The following is an 18,684-nucleotide window of genomic DNA, read 5'->3' on the forward strand; positions in this document are numbered from 1 at the left end:
TAGAAGAATGAGAGGGGATCTCATAGAAACATAACAAATTCTGACGGGATTGGACAGTTTAGATGCAGGAAAATGTTCCCGATGTTGGGGAAGTCCAGAACCAGGGGTCACAGTCTAAGGATAAGGGGTAAGCCATTTAGGGCTGAGATGAGAAGAAATTTCTTCACTCAGAGAATTGTGAACCTGAGAATTCTCTACCGCAGAAAGTTGTTGAGGCCAGTTCGTTAGATATATCCAAAAAGGAGTTAGATGTGGCCCTTACAGCTAAAGCGATCAAGGGGTATAGAGAGAAAGCAGGAATGGGGTACTGAAGTTGCATGATCAGCCATGATCATATTGAATGGTGGTGCAGGCTCAAAGGGCCGAATGGCCTACTCCTGCACCTATTTTCTATGTTTCTATGGCAGGTGGAGTAGAGATGACAGAAGCGATCTGTCAATGGTGGGAGAGGTAATGAGGTCTTGGGTGGAGACTTGTGTAAAGACTTGTAGCATGCTAAATCTGTTGTGGAAATGCAGTGAGGAAGAGCTTGTGGCTGAGGGAAGATATTTCTGTAAGGTGGGAGCTTTTACTGTGCATTTGAAGCTGTCAACTCATCAGCTGATTCATTGGCCACTGACCTCCTGCCTCAGCTTCACAGACGTGATCCCCGAGCAGTGAGGACCCTGGAGGCGAGGACGTAAAATCAAAAGGTGAGCTCAAATGTATTCTCAATTATCTCTAAACAAGGTCAGAAGTACCTGAATTGCCTCCCCCGCCGCTGCATAGCGGGCCTGCTCATTGCTGACACACCTGACATTGGTGAAAGGCGTGTAAAAAGCACTTTCCCACCCGTCCCAGCATCGATCGCGTCCACTGACACCCCGGGAAATCTTGGCCACAGTGGCTGTTTCACATTTCCTTAGGTCGCCTGTTAACCTTCTCTGTGCCAAGGAGAACAGTCCGAACTTCTCCAACCTCTCCTCAGAGCTGAAGTCCCTCATCCCTGGTAACATCCTGGTAAACCTCCTCTGTACCCTTTCTGAGGCTGTTACATCTCTCCTGAAGTGTGGCACCTGGATTTGTTCACCATACTCCAGCGGAGGCCGAACCAGTGATTTAGAAAGTTCCAGCTGATCTCTTTGTTTTTATATTCTATTCCTCTATTTTAAACTAAAAATGGTACTTTTTTTCAATGTTCATGCTCTAATTTGGTTTAATAGTGATGCAAATGCGTGCAAGTACTCATTCGCCAGGTAGCTGGCTGCAACACTGCGATTGCAATAATTAAACCATATCATTATATCATTTGCTATATTACAGTGCACTGTGGCACATTGCATTGAATTCTGCCGCATCGTGGCATGTTGTAATATATTGCATGCTGTAATGTATTACATGGTTTGACATTGGAATATGTTGCATTAAGTTGTATTGCAGCATTGTACTATATTCGATTTGATTGTAATGCATCCTGCTGTAATGTGTTGCGGGTTGTACGGGATTGTAATATATTCTAATTCCTACCTTATGATCGGGGCCTTTCACCAGTGGAACACACAGGGCCAGACTTTTGGCTTCATTGTCGGTGATTTTCTCGGAGTTACAGCTGTTTTTTTGCCTGACGAGAGTTTGCACGTAAGTTTTTTCCTTGGTATCGCCCACATTAGAAGTCGTCCTCCGGGACCAACTGCCCACATGCAATGCCGAGAATAACCACCAGGGTGTAAGTTTGGGCTCAACCGCCGGCGTCCAGATTGCCGAGAGACCCGCCCTGTAAATGCTGCTTTTACAGGACGGTAAGGGGGGGACCCTGCAAAGAAAGGTAAGTGAAAGGTTATTTAAATTTTTTTAAATTTTACCATGGCGATTAGGCTTAAAACTGTCTTGAGAATGCTTTGTATGTGTTTTTTTTTATGGTCATTTTTTCTTTAGGTTTTCCCGCCTCCGTAGGCCCAACCACAGCCTCGGCCTACATTTTTCTACTTACCGTCCATTCCGGTAACGGCCGCCCATTTGGCTAACTTTGCACTTACCCACTGAGAAAACTGCCCAGAGTGGTGTGCAACGCCGAGTTTTTTTGCCGGGCAATCAATTCTACTTACTTTTACCCTCTGAGTAGAGCGTTTGCTTAGGGAGTCTCGTATCGGGCATGCGGATAATGTGGCCTGTCCATCGGAGCTGGTTGAGCGTGGTCAGTGCTTCGATGCTGGGGACGTTGGCCTGAGCGAGAACACTGATGGTGGTGCGTCTATCCTGCCAATGGATTTGCAGGATCTTGCGGAGGGAATGATGATGATACATCTCCAGTGCTTTGAGGTGCCTGCTGTACATAGTCTCTGAAGCATATAGGAGGGCGGGTATCACTACTGGTCTGTATACCATGAGCTTGGTGCCAGATTTGAAGTCCTGGTCTTCAAACACTCTGTTCCCCAGGTTGCGTTGGCACACTGGAGGCGGTGTTGGACCTCATCATCGATGTCTGCCCTTGCTGATAGTAGGTTCTCGAGGTATGGAAAATGGTCCACGTTGTCCAAGGCCGCACCATGGATTTTGATAATCGGGGGACAGTACTGTGTGGTGGGGTCAGGTTGGTAGAGGACCTCTGTCTTACGGATGGTTAGTGTAAGGCCCATACTCTCGTATGCCTCGGTGAAGGTGTTGACGATGGTTTGGAGTTCGGCCTCCGAGTATGCGCAGATACAAGCGTCGTCTGCATACTGTAATTCATTGACAGAGGATGGGATGACCTTGAATCTGGACTGGAGGCGACGGAGGTTGAACAGTTTCCCGTTTGTTCGGTAGATTAGCTCCACTCCAGCGGGGAGCTTACTGAGAGTGAGATAGAGCATTGCAGCAAGGAAGATCGAGAAGAGCGTTGGTGCGATGACGCAGTCCTGCTTGAACCTGGTCCGTACGTGGATTGGGTCTTTGGTGGATCTGTTGGTCAGGATCACGGCTTGCATGTCATCGTGGAGCAGGTGGAGGATGGTGTCAAACTTTTGAGGGCAGCCGACGTTGAGGAGGATGCTCCATAATCCCTCGCGGTTGACTGTGTTGAAGGCCTAAAGAAGGCCATGTACAGAGGCTGGTGCTGCTCCCTGCATTTCTCTTGGATTTGCCGTGTGGTGAAGATCATGTCCATTGTGCCCTTTAGTGGGCGGAACCCGCATTGCGACTCTGGGAGGAGCTCTTCAGCCACTGGGAGGAGACGATTGAGGAGGATTCTAGTGATGAATTTCCCTGTGGCAGACAGCAGGGAAACTCCTCTGTAATTACCGCAATCGGACTTGTCACCTTTCTTGAATTTCGTCATGGTTACAGCCTCTCTGAGATCCCCTGACATGCTCTCCTCCTTCCAGATAAGAGAGGTGAGTTGATGGATTTGCGCCAATAGAGCTTCTCCGCCATGCTTTACTGCTTCAGCTGGGATTCTATCTGCTCCTGAGGCCTTGTAGTTCTTCAGTTGGACGGCCTTTTCAACCTCGTGCCGGGCTGGGGTTGTGCTGAGGTAGTGGCGGGTAACATGCTGTAGCACGTAGTAATTTATATTAGAAATATAGAAACAAGGACAGTATCTATTACTTTAAAATGGAGAATCAATGAATTATATCAGTGTGTCCTCGTGCCCTTCACGCGCTTGGGCCTGATTTTAACTGGGGGTGTTCGGCAGATGAGCAATAGCGTGAGTTAGAAATGAGGCTCCGGGTATTTTGAATCGAAGGGCTACAATGCAATCCCACAGGCCGACATCTCACCAGTTCCGGGCGGGAAGCGATGGAAAATCACGTGGCACTGAGATAACATAGGACCACAGGAGGAGGCCATTCAGCCCCTCGAGCCTGTCCCGTCATTTAATCAGACAATGGCTGATCTGCGACCGAACTCCATCCACCCATCTCAGCTCCTGCCTGCATACCTTGTCTGGCAAACATCGACCCCTCTCAGATTTAAAATGATCATTTATGCCCCAGCATCGACTGCTTTTTGTGGAAGAAGGTTCCTCACGTCCATCACCCATTGTGTGAAGGAGTGTTTCTGAACTTCACTCATGAACGGCCTGGCTCTAATTTTCAGGTTATGTCCTCTTGTCGCAGACTCTCCCAACAGCGGAAACGGTTTCTCTCCAGCTACCCTCTCAATCCCTTTCAAACTCCTAAAAAGCACAATCAAACCACCTCTGAACCTTCGTTAGTCCAGAGAATAGATGGCAAGTTTATGTCATCTCTCCCCATGGAGCCCTGGTGAATCTGCTCTGCACTCCCTCCCAGGCCAATATATCCTTTCTAAGCTGCAGTGCCCAGAGCTGTACATTGGTCCAGAGGTGTATCGGGACAGTGATTGGGTGGGAGGGGGTGGGGGGGGTGAGGGGGGCAAGTCCGGGTCAGGGCGGGCGAAGGTGGGGGGGCAAGTCTGGGTCAGGGTGGGGGGGGGGGTGGGGGAGCAAGTCTGGGTCAGGGTGGGGGGGGTGGGGTCAAGTCCAGGTCAGGGCAAGTGGGGGCAAGTCCGGGTCAGGGCGGGTAGGGAGGGAGGGGCAAGTCTGGGTCAGGGTGGGGGGGGTGGGGCAAGTCTGGGTCAGGTCTGGTGGGGGGGGGGTCAAGTCTGGGTCAGGGCGCGTAGGGGCAAGTCCGGGTCAGGGCGGGTAGGGAGGGAGGGGCAAGTCTGGGTCAGGGTTGGGGGGGTGGGGTCAAGTCCGGGTCAGGGCAAGTGGGGGCAAGTCCGGGTCAGGGCGGGTAGGGAGGGAGGGGCAAGTCTGGGTCAGGGCGAGTGGGGGCAAGTCTGGGTCAGGGCGGGAGAGGGTGGGGGGGAAGTCCGGGTCAGGGCGGGAGAGGGTGGGGGGGGAAGTCCGGGTCAGGGCAAGTGGGGGCAAGTCTGGGTCAGGGCGAGTGGGGGCAAGTCTGGGTCAGGGCGGGAGAGGGTGGGGGGGCAAGTCTGGGTCAGGGTGGGGGAGGTGGGGTCAAGTCTGGGTCAGGGCGAGTGGGAGTAGGGGGGGGGGGGGAACTGGTTCAGGGTGGGTGGGGGGGGTGGAGTCAAGTCCGGGTCAGGACGGGTGGGGGGTGCTGCCTGCTCAGTTGAGCCGGTGAAAGTGCCAAAGCGAAGGGTCAGCACCTAGCAGCTCCAGGGCCCACGCGGTGCTTTCTGCTGGGTGCTTTGGGTCTTGACTCTCTGTGTGCAATGCCAAGGGTTTTGGCTGCTGGGCGGTTGGCGGGGTCGATCGCGTTCCAGGGGGCCCAGCAACGGCCAGCTAAGGGCCGCACAGAGCAGAGGTGGAGAGGCGTTGTAGCCCGTAAGCATTACGTGGAACATCTGGATAGCGCCGGCCAGCCCCAAGAGGTCCCCTCCAAGGAAGTGCAGCCCCGGAGACTGCGGGCCGCTTCCATTGAGGGGCGGACGGCCCAATCCCATGTCGGAGGTGGGACCTCTGGGCCGCGCGCAGGAAGGTTACTGCCCCCAATCGGGGCAATTTCTAGCCCCTTGCCTCTTATACTCAAATCCTCTTGTAATAAAGGCCAACATACCATTTGCTCTCTTAATAGCTTGCTGTACCTGCAAGTTAACTTTCAGTGATTCGTGTACAAGGACACCCAGGTTTCTCTGAACACCAACATTTCCCAATGTCTCACCATTTAAAAAATACTCTGCTCTTCTATATTTCTTACCAAAGTGGATAACTTCACATTTCTCCACATTATATTCCATTTGCCATGTTCTTGCCCACTCACTTAGCCTGTCTATATCCCCTTGAAGCCTCTTTGCATCCTCCTCACAACTTACATTCCCACCTAGAATCACAGAATGCTACAGCACAGAAGGAGGCCATTCGGCCCATCGAGCCTACACCGAGTCAGTGAACAAGCGCCCCAATTCATCCCATTCCCCCACTTTTTCCCCTGTAGCCCCGCAGTTTTTTTCCTTTTTAAGTCTATATCCAATTCTCTTTTAAATGACAACGGGGGTGAGGGGAATACCTTGTTCAAGAATTGAAGCCAGTATTTTAGTTTAAGCAATAAATAGAATCCCCAGATCCCCAAGAGAAAACTCTGAAGTTAATATTTCTTCTGATAATCAGAAAAAGCAGCTAAAAATGGAGTAAAGAATGAAGAATCCTTGCCAGGAGCATCCCACACATCCGTCAGTCTGATTAAAAAACCCCACCTGCAGAATGAACCAAGGTTGCTGTTGGTATTTACTGCTGTGGGTAATGTCGCTCTGTCACTGACAGCACAGGGTGTGTGTCGGCACTGCCCGGGGCTGGAATGACACCACAGGGTGTGTGTCGGCACTGTCTAGGGCTGGAACGACACCACAGGGTGTGTGTCGGCACTGCCCGGGGCTGGAACTACACCACAGGGTGTGTGTCGGCACTGCCCGGGGCTGGAACTACACCACAGGGTGTGTGTCGGCACTGCCTAGGGCTGGAACTACATCACAGGGTGTGTGTCGGCACTGCCCGGGGCTGGAACTACACCACAGGGTGTGTGTCGGCACTGCCTAGGACTGGAACTACACCACAGGCTGTGGGTCACAGCACTGTCCCGGGCTCAAACTTCACCACTTTTGACTTTTCTTCGAAAAAAATAACAAAAACACCACAATTACAAATGTGGTCAAACACACAAAAAAAAGAGGAACACCAGAAGCATGAATATAGTTTACCAGGGATACCAGTAACTGGACCATCCGAGTTTGGATGAGTATTCCTTATCCTGCGCCATATACCCCGGGGAATATCGTGCAATATCTGGGCACCAGCTCTTTGTTACTGTCAAGAATAGAGAGTTTTGTTGCAGAGCATCACTTGATTTTATAGACTGGTGTCCCTCCCTGATATCCCCCTCTCCCTGTAACTCCCTCCATCTACACCCCTCCCTCTCTCTGTAACCTCCCCCCACAACACACCTCCCTATCTGTGTAACCTCCTCGCCCTACACCTCTCCCTTTCTCAGTAACCTCCTCCAGCCCCTACACCCCTCCCTATGTAATCTCCTCCAGCCCTACACCCCTCCCTCTCTGTAACCTCCTCCAGCCCCTACACCCCACCCTATCTCTGTAACCTCCTCCAGCCCGTACACACCTCGCTATCTCTGCAATCTCCTCCAGCCCCTACACCCCTCCCTATCTCTGTAATCTCCTCCAGCCACTACTGTTATGTCTTTAATACTCTGATGAGTGACTAGGCCTAGTATTGTACTTGAGATGTTGTGCCCTTAGTCCCATTTATTGTAACTCCAGAGTGAGGCACAAGCATGGTGGGCAGCCTTTTATACTGGGCCCTGCACACCTATGCAGGTGACCCTCAGGTCTCCCATCGCAGTGTCCTCTGGTGGCACACCTTATGTGACTATACAGTTAGTATACATGATCTACATGCATGACATCACTTCCGCCCAAGTCTTTAATGCAAATTGAGTCGTACATTGACGGTGACCTGGGCTTTGCTCTTCCTGGTTGAACATTGGAGGGTTGCTTCTAGCGTGAGTGGGTTGGTAGTGAGATTTGTTGCCAGTGGAGGTCCCTGTGGTTTCTGGTTGTGAGTCCATGATTACTCCATTCTCCCTCCCCCCTCACCACACAGAGATCATGCTAATGGCCCATTACATGCAAGTTGCATTCAAGTTCATCACATGGGTTTTACATTTACATCTTGGTACATTTGTTGGGTGGATTACAGTTGTGTTTCTTTACAGATATATCAGTACAGGTCCACAAGGACAGTCTAGTTCCAGCACGGCTGGATGAGATCTGGGTCGTCTGGTGGCGGCGCAGTGCCCCATGCTAGTGGGTCTGTGGGCGAGGTGAGCTCATTTTGCTCGAGTTGCCGGAGCTCAGGACTCTTCCCGTTACTCCTAGTGTCCGGCAGGCCCAAAGACAGCTGATGTGTCTGTGACCTATCTGTCCTTTTCGTTTTCACAGTGTCGCTGCTGCTCCCCGGGAAGTGGTCTGAGCGAGTGAGCATTTCGTCTAAGCGACAATGGGGACTGCTGACTCGCTTTTCTTGAGGGCACCGTTGTGAGCACTCTCTAGTTTGGAATCCTGGCTGGTCCAGGTCCCGTTCGGAGGAGCCGTTGCGGGTGACCCTTCGCTCTTGGGCATTGCCGTGGTGGCGAGTGAGTTTCTGGGCTGCGCCTTTTCCACCCGTGTGGTGGGCGACAGTAGCCGACTGCGAGCATAGGCGGAGTTTACTGTTTCTGGCCAGTGGTGGTTCATGCCATCGGGTGCCTGCAATGTTAAACCGATCTGAGGCAGGGTATCACGACCGGTGCCTCTGCTCTCCGGGGATCGTTTACTCTGCGGCTTGTCTACTTCTGTCAGCTGTGGGGACACTTTATGATACATCGTTCTGGTCCCGGGGATGCAGGATACAGCACTGGGTAGCCCGCTGGACCTGTATATGACCGTTAGGTGTTCGCCCACTATATTGGCTGATTGCAATTTGCACCCGATATCGCTCAACAACATTTTGCTCATTACAGCTGGACTTTTACGTTGGTTACCAATTTCAAGCAGTTCATTCAAAAATGAAGGGTTGCTGGCCTCCTTTAAAATGACCTTACTACTTTTACCCCAATTGTCTTCCTTGTGTGGAACCATGTGTTGTTGCTCTATTTTCACTGCACCTCGTGGTTTGGACGCCATCTTTTCCCTGTCCATGATGTCGACTGCCTCGATCTTTCCCAGGGATTCTGCCACTGAAGCTGGGAAGGCGCCCTCGGATCCAATCTTCCTCCCCAGGAGTCCTGCCACTGAAACCGGGAAGGTGCATTCTGGTCGTCTCGGCCGGATCATCGCCATGCAGTCGTGATGAGCGGTCTGTGCCTCGGGGGCTGTGCGGATCTGCTCTCCGGTGCCTGGTCCAACCGAAGGTGGGGGCTTGCTCTGCCTCTGAGCATGGGGGACATCGATTGCTGGAGGGATGAAGTCTTCCCAGTTCCAATGAATCTTCCCATCCATCTTTTTCCAAGTAGCGTTGGTCCATCACCTGAAACAATCCACAATGGTAAATTGTGCACTGTGCCATTATGGGATACACTTCCATCCGCACTACCAACAACTGATACCTTGGTGTGGGTGCACAGCTTTGCCTGAACCGGGACCAGCTTGGGTCGTTCAGCCTGATCATTCCATAGCCTCTCAAAGGCTTCCTGGATCATTACTGACTGACTCACCCCCGTGCCCACTTCCATGAAGACTGGAACGCCATTTATCTCGACTTCCATTATCACTGGAGGACAATCTGTGGTGCAGGTATATACTCCATACACTTCGTCCTGGGACTGAGCTGTCTCTCTAGCCATTTCCTCATAATCCGCACTGGATTTACAGCCATCTGCTGACTCCTCTTCCATGTGGTGAATCACAGCTCTTTTGCACATTAGCTGGAAGTGGCCCTTTGTGCTGCAGCCTTTGCACACATAATCTCTGAACCGACACTGATGAGCCCTGTGATTACCTCCGCAACGCCAGCATGGTGCTACTCGACTTACGTTTGCACCCCTCCGCGGATGGGCCTGTACGCTCTGCCCTGGGAAGATTCACGTTCAACAGGTCTGCCTGTGAAAGGAACCATTCTATTTACAGTACTTGCCGGGTTTGAGTCCTGAGAGTGAGTCATCATCTGCTTGGAGCTGCAGCTTGAGGTCATGACGCCTGGCTGATGCTGATGGCCTTCTGCAGCGTGACGGTGGTTTCGGCAGACAGTAAGTAGCCTGTGAAGCAGGGCCTCATGAGTGATGCCAATTACGAAGATGTCCCGCATCGCATCGGCGAGGGATGCGCCAAATTCACACGGTCCTGCCAGCCTCCTGAGGCTGGCATCGTACTTCGCGATTTCCTGGCCCTCGGGGCAGTGGTGTGCACAAAATCGATGCCTAGCTGTGAGGATGCTCTCCTTTGGTTTGAGTTGGTCCCGAGTTAGCACTTTCAGCTCCTCGTATGACTTAGTCGTTGTTGTCTCTGGTGCAAGCAGATTTATTGTTCGAGCCGCTCCGTAAAGGCTTCCCAATCTTCACCCTCTGAGAACTTTTCTAATGCACCAACGTTAGTCATTTTTGCGTGAAAGTTCGTAATCTCGTCGCCGGTTGTTATGTCTTTAATACTCTTATGAATGACTCCACGAGGTCTAGTATTGTACTTGAGCTGTTGTGACCTTAGTCCCATTTACTGTAACTCCAGAGTGAGGCACAAGCATGGTGGGCAGCCTTTTATACTGGGCCCTAAACACCTATGCAGGTGATCCTCAGGTCTCCCATTGCAGTGCTCTCTGGTGGCACACCTTATGTGACTATACAGTTAGTATACATGGTCTACATACATGACACCTCCCTATCTCTGTAACCTCTTCCAGCCCCTATACCCCTCCCTATCTCTGTAACGTCCTCCAGCCCCTACACCCCCTCCCTATCTCTGTATCCTCCTCCAGCCCTTACACCCCTCCCTGTCTCCATAATCCCCTCCAGCCCCTACTCTCCTCCCTATCTCTGTATCTGTAATGTATGTACATAAGGCCTGCCCACCACCAGAGGACACTACTGTCGGAGATTCTAGGGTCATAGGTAAGCTCGTGCTGCACCCGGTATATAACCTGAACTTCATCTTTGTATCTTCACTTCTGGAAGCCATTAAAGACTGAGTAGGTTACCAGGTTACACCTGGTCACTGGCTCACAGTACGGAGTTCATTGTATCATTTCATACACTATAACTGGCAACGAGGCAAATACAAACAAGTACTGTTGGAATTCTCGAGAGATTCAATGAAGGAGAGGATTGGGGAGATTTCACAGATCGTCTTGACCAGTATTTCATGGCAAACAACCTAAACAAAGACAAGGATGCAGAGAAGCGCGGGGCAGTTCTTCTCACCGTCTGTGGCCCCACGACCTATGCACTCATCAAGAATCTGCTCTCACCCACTCCTCCTACAGAAAAGGATTACAAAGAACTATGTGCTCTAGTTCGGGAACACCTTAAACCCATGGAAGCAATCCTCATATCCAGATATCGCTTCGATACTCACGTTCGTCCAGAAGGCCAGGACTTGCGACGCCTTGTAGGGCCTTGCAAATTTGGGCCTGCATTGGAAGACATGCTAAGTGACTTTTTCGTGTTCGGGGTCAACCACGAGGCGAATTTAAGTAAGCTGCTGGCTGCGGAGATGCCGGACCTCAGCAAGGTCATCACCATCGCCCAGGCTTGCATGTCCACGCAGAAAAGCACAAAGCAGATATCGCGACAAAACAGGAATTCCACGGCAAATACTGTGTACAAAATTGTATCAACAGCCGGCAGAGCTGCACATGGCAGGGCCTACTCGACAGCGTCTGCAAGGCCGGGAGCAGCTCAAAGCCCACCATCGGGTGCAAATCCGAGCTCAACGTGTTGGCGGGGGCAATCACCGACCCCATCAGTGTCGCTTCAGGCAGTATGTATGCAGAGGGTGTGCGAAGACGGGCCATCTTCAGCAGACATGTCCACAGCAGAGCAAGCGAGCTGCCTCACACCACATGGATGATGATCAATCCAGCGTGGATCTGGCGATGCAGCCCGAGGCATTTGAGAGCTCCGAGGAGGAAGTGTATAGCATACGTGCGTTCCTAATAAAGAGCCAACCGATAATGATGGAGGTAAAATTAAACGGCATGCTGAGCCAGAGGACTTTCGAAAAGCTGTGGGAGACCAAGGCAGAGAGACCCAAGCTAAGTCCGATAAATGCGAAGTTGCGTACCTACACCAAAGAGCTCATACCATTGATCGGTAGTGCAGCAGTAAGAGGGATGGCCCATCGTTACACGGCAGGAGTTGGCTCGAGAAAATAAAATGGAAATGGTATGATAGCAAAGCTTTATCATCAGCAGATGATGATTTGTGTGCTCAAGTGCTGAGCAAATTTCCCTCACTGTTTGAACCGCGAATTGGCAGCTTCAAGGAAGCCAAGGTGCAGATTCATCTAGGCCCAGACGCAAGGCCCATCCATCACAAAGCCAGGGCGGTCCCGCACATGATGAGTGAAAAGGTCGAGCTCGAATTGGACAGGCTACAACGCGAGGGGGTCATCTCACCGGTCGAATTTAATGAATGGGCCAGTCCCATTGTTCCGGTGTTAAAGAGCGACGGCACGGTCAGGATTTGTGGAGACTACAAGGTCACGATCAACCGAGTTTTGAAACAAGATCAGTACCCGCTACCGAAAGCTGATGACCTGTTTGCAACACTAGCCGGGGGAAAATAGTTCACCAAATTGGATCTAACGTCGACCTACATGACACAGGAACTGGTTGAATCATCAAAGAAACTTAATTGCATCAACACGCACAAAGGACTGTTTATTTACGAAAGGGGCCCTTTTGGCATTCGTTCGGCAGCAGCCATATTTCAGAGAAACATGGAGAGCCTATGGAAATCCCTCCCCAGGACCGTGGTATTCCAAGACGACATCACAGGTTGTGACAACGCCGAGCACCTGCACAATCTGGAAGAGGTTCTGCGTCGTCTGGACAAAGTGGGACTCAGGCTGAAATGTTCGAAGTGCGTTTTCATGACACCAGAGGTCGAATTCCTTGGACGAAAGATTGCTGCAGACGGAATCAGGCCTACAGACGCGAAAACAGAGGCCATCAAAAATGTGCCCAGGCCCCAGAATGTGATGGAGCTGCGTTCATTCCTGGGTCTTCTCAACTACTTCGGTAACTTCTTACCCAAATTGAGCACAGTATTAGAGCCTTTGCACAAGCTGCTCAGGAAAGGAGATGACTGGGTGTGGAGTGAACTTCAAGACAGAGCCTTTGAGAAGGCTAGAAATCTGTTGTGTTCCCACAAACTACTGGTACTGTATGACCCATGCAAGCGTCTAGTTTTGACCTGTGATGCGTCGTCCTATGGGGTCAGCTGCGTACTCCAGCAAGCCAGTGAGTCAGGCAAACTACAACCAGTTGCATACACGTCGCGAAGCCTGTCCAAGGCGGAAAGAGCCGACAGCATGGTAGAGAAAGAGGCTTTAGCATGTGTTTATGGGGTAAAAAAAATGCACCAGTACCTGTTTTGGGCTTCGCTTCGAGCTGGAAACCAATCACAAGCAGCTTATATCGTTGTTCTCAGATCATAAAGGTATCAATACCAACACGTCCCACATCCAGAGGTGGGCGCTGACATTATCTGCCTATGATTATGTCATTCGCCATAGACCAGGCACCGACAACTGCGCTGATGTATTGAGCCGGTTACCGTTGCCCACACCGGAGGTGGAAACGCCAATGTCCACAGAGCTGCTCATGGTCATGGATGCCTTTGAGAGTGAAGGGTCGCCCATCACTGCTCAACAAGTTAAGACCTGGACCAGCCCGGATCCGACCCCATCGCTTGTAAATCGTTGTGTTCTTAAAGGGGACTGGTCGACCATCCCCAAGAAAATGGGTGACGAAACCAAACCGTACAGCCGTCGCAAAGATGAGCTTTCCATCCAGTCCGACTGTTTACTATGAGGTAATTGTGTTGTAATACCCAAGAAAGGCAGGGCGAGATTTGTATGGGAGTTACATAGTACGCATCCTGGTATTGTCATGATGAAGGTCATCGCCAGGTCCCTATTTGGTGGCCTGGCATTGACTCGGACTTAGAGTCATGTGTGCATCAGTGCAGCACTTGCATGCAGTTAAGCAATGCCCCAAAGGAAGCTCTGCTCAGTCTGTGGTCATGGCCATCCAAACCGTGGTCTAGAATCCACATCCACTTTGCCGGCCCCTTCCTCAGTGAAATGTTTTTTGTGGTGGTGGATGCATACGCCAAATGGACAGTGTCATGTACTCAACCAGCATTGTAACCCATGTATAAACTGACCTAAGTTGTACACCGTGAGAACACTGACCACTAGGTGAGAGACACTCCTAACCTGGACCTTCAGGTATAAAAGGGGAAGCTCCACCCACCTTCATCACTTGAGTGCTAAGGAATAAAGGACAGGTCACAGACTGACCTTCTCTCAAGCATGGGCCTCGTGTGCATTTATACTGTGTAGTAAGGACGTATCAATGGCGACAAGAAACTGGGATTTAAACCACGCGAGCATGGCCACTAGCAGAACAGACGAGAGGTACTGTGTTAAGGAATGGTTGGGACAGAGGTTCAACATTGTTAAAGCAGCACACAGTTCTCCAGGCAGACAAGGGTAGTCAGGCATGCCCCAACATGTAGTCGAACCCAGAGGGGGAGTTCGACAGAGACAATGGCAAGCTGAACAGCGATTCACGCCATTGCAAGGGACAATGCGGCCAGTAATGGGGCCATCAACACCTGTTAATGGTGCACTCAAGGACAATAACAGGGGCAGTCAGGGACGATCGACTGGCAAGGGACCTTTTGTTTCAAACCGCAACTCATGCTGGAGACGTGGAGGCATACATTCAGCCGGAGTTTGCAGAGATGAGCAAAATACCTGCAGAAATTGCAGAAATGGACACTGAGGGAAATCGCTGGAAGCTGAAGTTCAGCGAGTTCATGTGGAGCACGTATACAGTTCATACACCAGGATGCCACCGATAATGATGAAAGTGCTCCTCAATGGCATCCCAGTATCAATGGAGTTAGACACGGGTGCCAGCCAGTCCCTGATGGGTATCAAACAGTTCGAAAAGTTATGGGCATCCAAGGCCAGGAGGCCAAAATTATTGCCGATTGACGCACAGCTACGGACTTACACAAAGCAGATCATTCCGGTGCCAGGCAGCGCCACGGTAGTCGTGACCCACAAAGATTCGGAGAACAGGTTGCCACTCTGGATTGTCCCAGGGGACGGTCCCGCACTACTGGGAAGGAGTTGTCTTGCTGTCATGAACTGGAAATGGGGCGATGTCAATGCAATTTCCTCTGTGGAACGAGTATCATGCTCACAGGTCCTGGACAAATTTGACTCATTATTTCAACCCGGCATTGGCACTTTCATGGGGGCCAAGGTAGTGATTCACATAAACCCGGACGCCAGACCAGTACACCACAAGGCCAGAGCGGTGCCGTACGTGATGCGGGAAAAGATAGAAGGCGAATTGGACCGCCTGTTGAGGGAAGGCATCATCTCGCCAGTCGAATTTAGTGACTGGGCGAGCCCGATTGTGCCGGTGCTCAAGGCGGATGGGTCGGTCAGGATATGTGGCGATTACAAGGCCACCATCAATCGGGTGTCACTCCAAGACCAGTACCCGCTACCGAGAGCGGAGGACCTCTTTGCGACGCTATCCGGTGGCAAACTTTTTTCAAAATTGGACCTGACCTCAGCTTACATGACCCAGGAGCTGGCGAGTGAGTCGAAGAAGCTGACCACCATCACGACACACAAGGGGTTGTTTGAGTACAACAGATGTCCGTTCGGGATTCGCTCGGCCGCCGCGATCTTCCAACGAAATATGGAAAGCCTCCTCAAGTCGATTCCAGGGACGGTGGTTTTTCAGGACGACATCCTCATTACGGGTTACGATACTGAAGAACACCTCCACAACTTGGAGGAGGTGCTACGCAGACTGGACCGGGTAGGTCTGCGACTGAAAAAGGCGAAGTGCGTCTTCCTAGCTCCAGAGGTAGAGTTCCTGGGGATGAGGGTAGCAGCAGACGGGATCAGCCTTACTGCATCCAAGACGGAAGCGATCCAGAGAGCACCCAGACCCCGTAACACGACGGAGCTGCGTTCGTTCCTGGGGCTCCTGAACTATTTTGGTAACTTTCTTCCCAAATTGAGCACGCTGCTAGAGCCGCTACACATGCTCCTACGCAAAGGTCGCGAATGGGTCTGGGGGGACAGCCAGGAAAGGGCTTTTAATAGAGCACGCAATTTGTTATGTTCCAACAATCTGTTAACGCTATATGACCCATGTAAGAAACTTGTGTCAACGTGCGATGCGTCGTCCTATGGTGTCGGGTGTGTGTTGCAGCATGTCAATGTCAAGGGTCAGTTACAGCCGGTAGCTTATGCCTCCAGGAGTCTCTCCCAGGCAGAAAGGGGCTACGGGATGGTAGAAAAGGAGGCACTCGCATGTGTATATGTGGTAAAGAAAATGCACCAGTACCTGTTTGGCAGGAAATTTGAGCTGGAGACAGATCACAAACCCCTAACATCCCTTTTGGCCGACAACAAGGCCATAAATGCAAACGCATCAGCCCGCATACAGAGGTGGGCACTCACGTTAGCTGCCTATGATTACACAATTCGGCACAGACCGGGCACCGAAAACTGCGCCGATTCACTCAGTAGGCCCACTGAGGGGGCTACTGAGCATGGTGCTGAGATGGTCATGGCTGTTGAAGCTTTCGGAAGCGAAGGCTCACCCGTGACAGCCCGTCAGATTAAAGTCTGGACAAATAGAGACCCGCTATTGTCTCTAGTCAAGAAATGTGTCCTGAATGGGGACTGGGCAGCCACGTACAGGGCATGCCCTGAGAAATTTAAACCATTTCACAGGCGCAAGGATGAACTCTCGATTCAGGCCGATTGCCTACTGTGGGGAAACCGTGTAGTCATGCCCCAGATGGGCAGAGAGGTGTTCATCAGAGAACTCCACAATGGGCACCCGGGCATTGTCACGATGAAGGCAATTGCCAGGTCACATGTTTGGTGGCCAGGGATAGACGCAGATCTGGAACTTTGTGTTCGCAGGTGCAACACGTGTGCCCAGCTGTGCAATGCGCCCAGGGAAGCCCCCCTTAGCCCCTGGCCATGGCCCGCCAAGCCTTGGTCACGCATCCATGTGGACTACGCAGCTCCTTTCATGGGGAAAATGTTTTTGGTTGTAGTAGACGCCTACTCCAAATGGATCGAGTGTGACATTTTAAATTCAAGCACATCCTCTGCCACGGTAGAAAGTCTACGGACAATGTTCGCCGCCCACGGTCTACCGGACATCTTGGTCAGCGACAATGGCCCGTGCTTCACAAGCACTGAATTCCAGGACTTCATGGCAGGCAATGGAATTAACCATGTTAGAACGGCACCGTTCAAGCCGGCCTCAGATGGCCAGGCAGAACGAGCAGTGCAGATAATCAAACAGGCGATGCTCAGAATCCAAGAGGGTTCCCTACAAAGCCGCTTATCACGCCTCCTGTTGGCCTATAGATCCCGACCACACTCGCTCACAGGGGTTCCACCCGCAGAGCTACTAATGAAAAGGACACTCAAAACCCGGCTATCCCTTATACACCCCACCATGAAAGAAATTGTCGAGAGCAGGCGCCAGTCACAATATCACTACCATGTCAGGAATGCGAGGTCACGATGTATTGATGTAAATTACCCTGTTTTTGTCCTCAGCTACGCTGCAGAGCCCAAATGGCTCGCAGGCACTGTGGTTGCCAAAGAGGGAAATAGGATTCTGGTAGTTAAACTTACCAATGGACAAATCTGCCGCAAACATGTGGATCAAACAAAAAGGAGGTTCAGCAACCCCATAGAAGAAGCAGAGGAAGAACACGATGTAGAGTTCACTCCACCACATGTGACCGAACACTGGAACCAAAGGGAGGAGAGCCCAGTCACTGTGGGCAGTCCGGACAGGCCTGAGGCACCGCAAACAGCAGACACTCAGGCCAGCGTCCAACAACCGGAGCCCCAACTCAGGCGCTCTACAAGGGAGCGTAAACCACCAGAGAGACTCAACCTGTGATCCCAATAAGACTTTGGGGGGGGAGGTGATGTCATGTATTCAACCAGCATTGTAACCCATGTATAAACTGACCTAAATTGTACACCGTGAGAACACTGACCACTAGGTGGGAGACACTCCTAACCTGGACCTTCAGGTATAAAAGGGGAAGCTCCACCCACCTTCATCACTTGAGTGCTAAGGAATAAAGGACAGGTCACAGACTGACCTTCTCTCAAGCATGGGCCTCGTGTGCATTTATACTGTGTAGCAAGGACGTATCAGATAGAATGTGTAATCATGTCATCCAGCACTTCCACTGCCACCATTGAGAACCTGAGAGCCATATTTGCCGCACATGGTCTGCCAGACATTGTTGTCAGCGACAAGCCTAGAGTTTCAAGAGTTCATGAAACGCAACGGCATAAAATACGTGATGTCAGCCTTGTTCAAACCCGCGTCCAATGGTGAAACGGAGCGGACAATTCAAACCATCAAGCAGAGCCTGAAACACATAACTCACGTGTCCTTGCAGACACGCCTGTCACATATACTGCTCAGTTACAGGACAAGGCCACACATGCTCACCAGGGTCCCACCTGCGAAATTATTGATGAAGAGAGGCCTCATAGCCAGGCTTTCTCTAGTCCATCCTGACCTTAACGATCATGTTGAAACCCGACGTCAACACCAGCAGTGGTATCACGACTGCGCCGCAACATCACGCGACATATCTGTAAATGACCTAGTGTATGTACTTAACCATGGTCAAGGGCCCAAGTGGCTCCCGGGCAATGTTACGGATAAGGAGGGTAACCGGGTGTATATAGTTAAGCTCAAGAATGTAGAAATGTGCAGGAAACACATTGATCAAATCAAGCTAAGACACACTAATAAACCGGAACAGTTGGAAGAAGACACCGCGAGCTTAGACCAACTCACATCCAGCCATCAGAAGAACCCACTGTGGTCAACACCCAGCCCCAAGTCGTGAGAGATTCGGAAAGCACTGGGATTGTACTGAGACGGTCAACCAGGGAGCGAAGGGCTCGGACCGTCTGAACTTGTAATATGGACTTGTGCCAAGA

General features: G+C 51.3%; 1 protein-coding gene across 1 annotated transcript in view; it reads right to left on the reverse strand.

The window, feature by feature from the left end:
- LOC139235053 (poly(ADP-ribose) glycohydrolase-like) overlaps positions 1 to 18,684 on the reverse strand; it is a 204,819-nt gene that overhangs the window by 148,702 nt on the left and 37,433 nt on the right. Inside the window, exon 2 of the mRNA XM_070866176.1 lies at positions 1,507 to 1,792. The gene's annotated coding sequence lies outside the window, so the exon portion shown is untranslated. The remainder of the gene's footprint in view (positions 1 to 1,506; positions 1,793 to 18,684) is intronic.

This window comes from Pristiophorus japonicus, chromosome 22 (assembly GCF_044704955.1).
Source record: "Pristiophorus japonicus isolate sPriJap1 chromosome 22, sPriJap1.hap1, whole genome shotgun sequence".
In the NCBI taxonomy this organism is placed as follows: Eukaryota; Metazoa; Chordata; class Chondrichthyes; family Pristiophoridae; genus Pristiophorus; species Pristiophorus japonicus.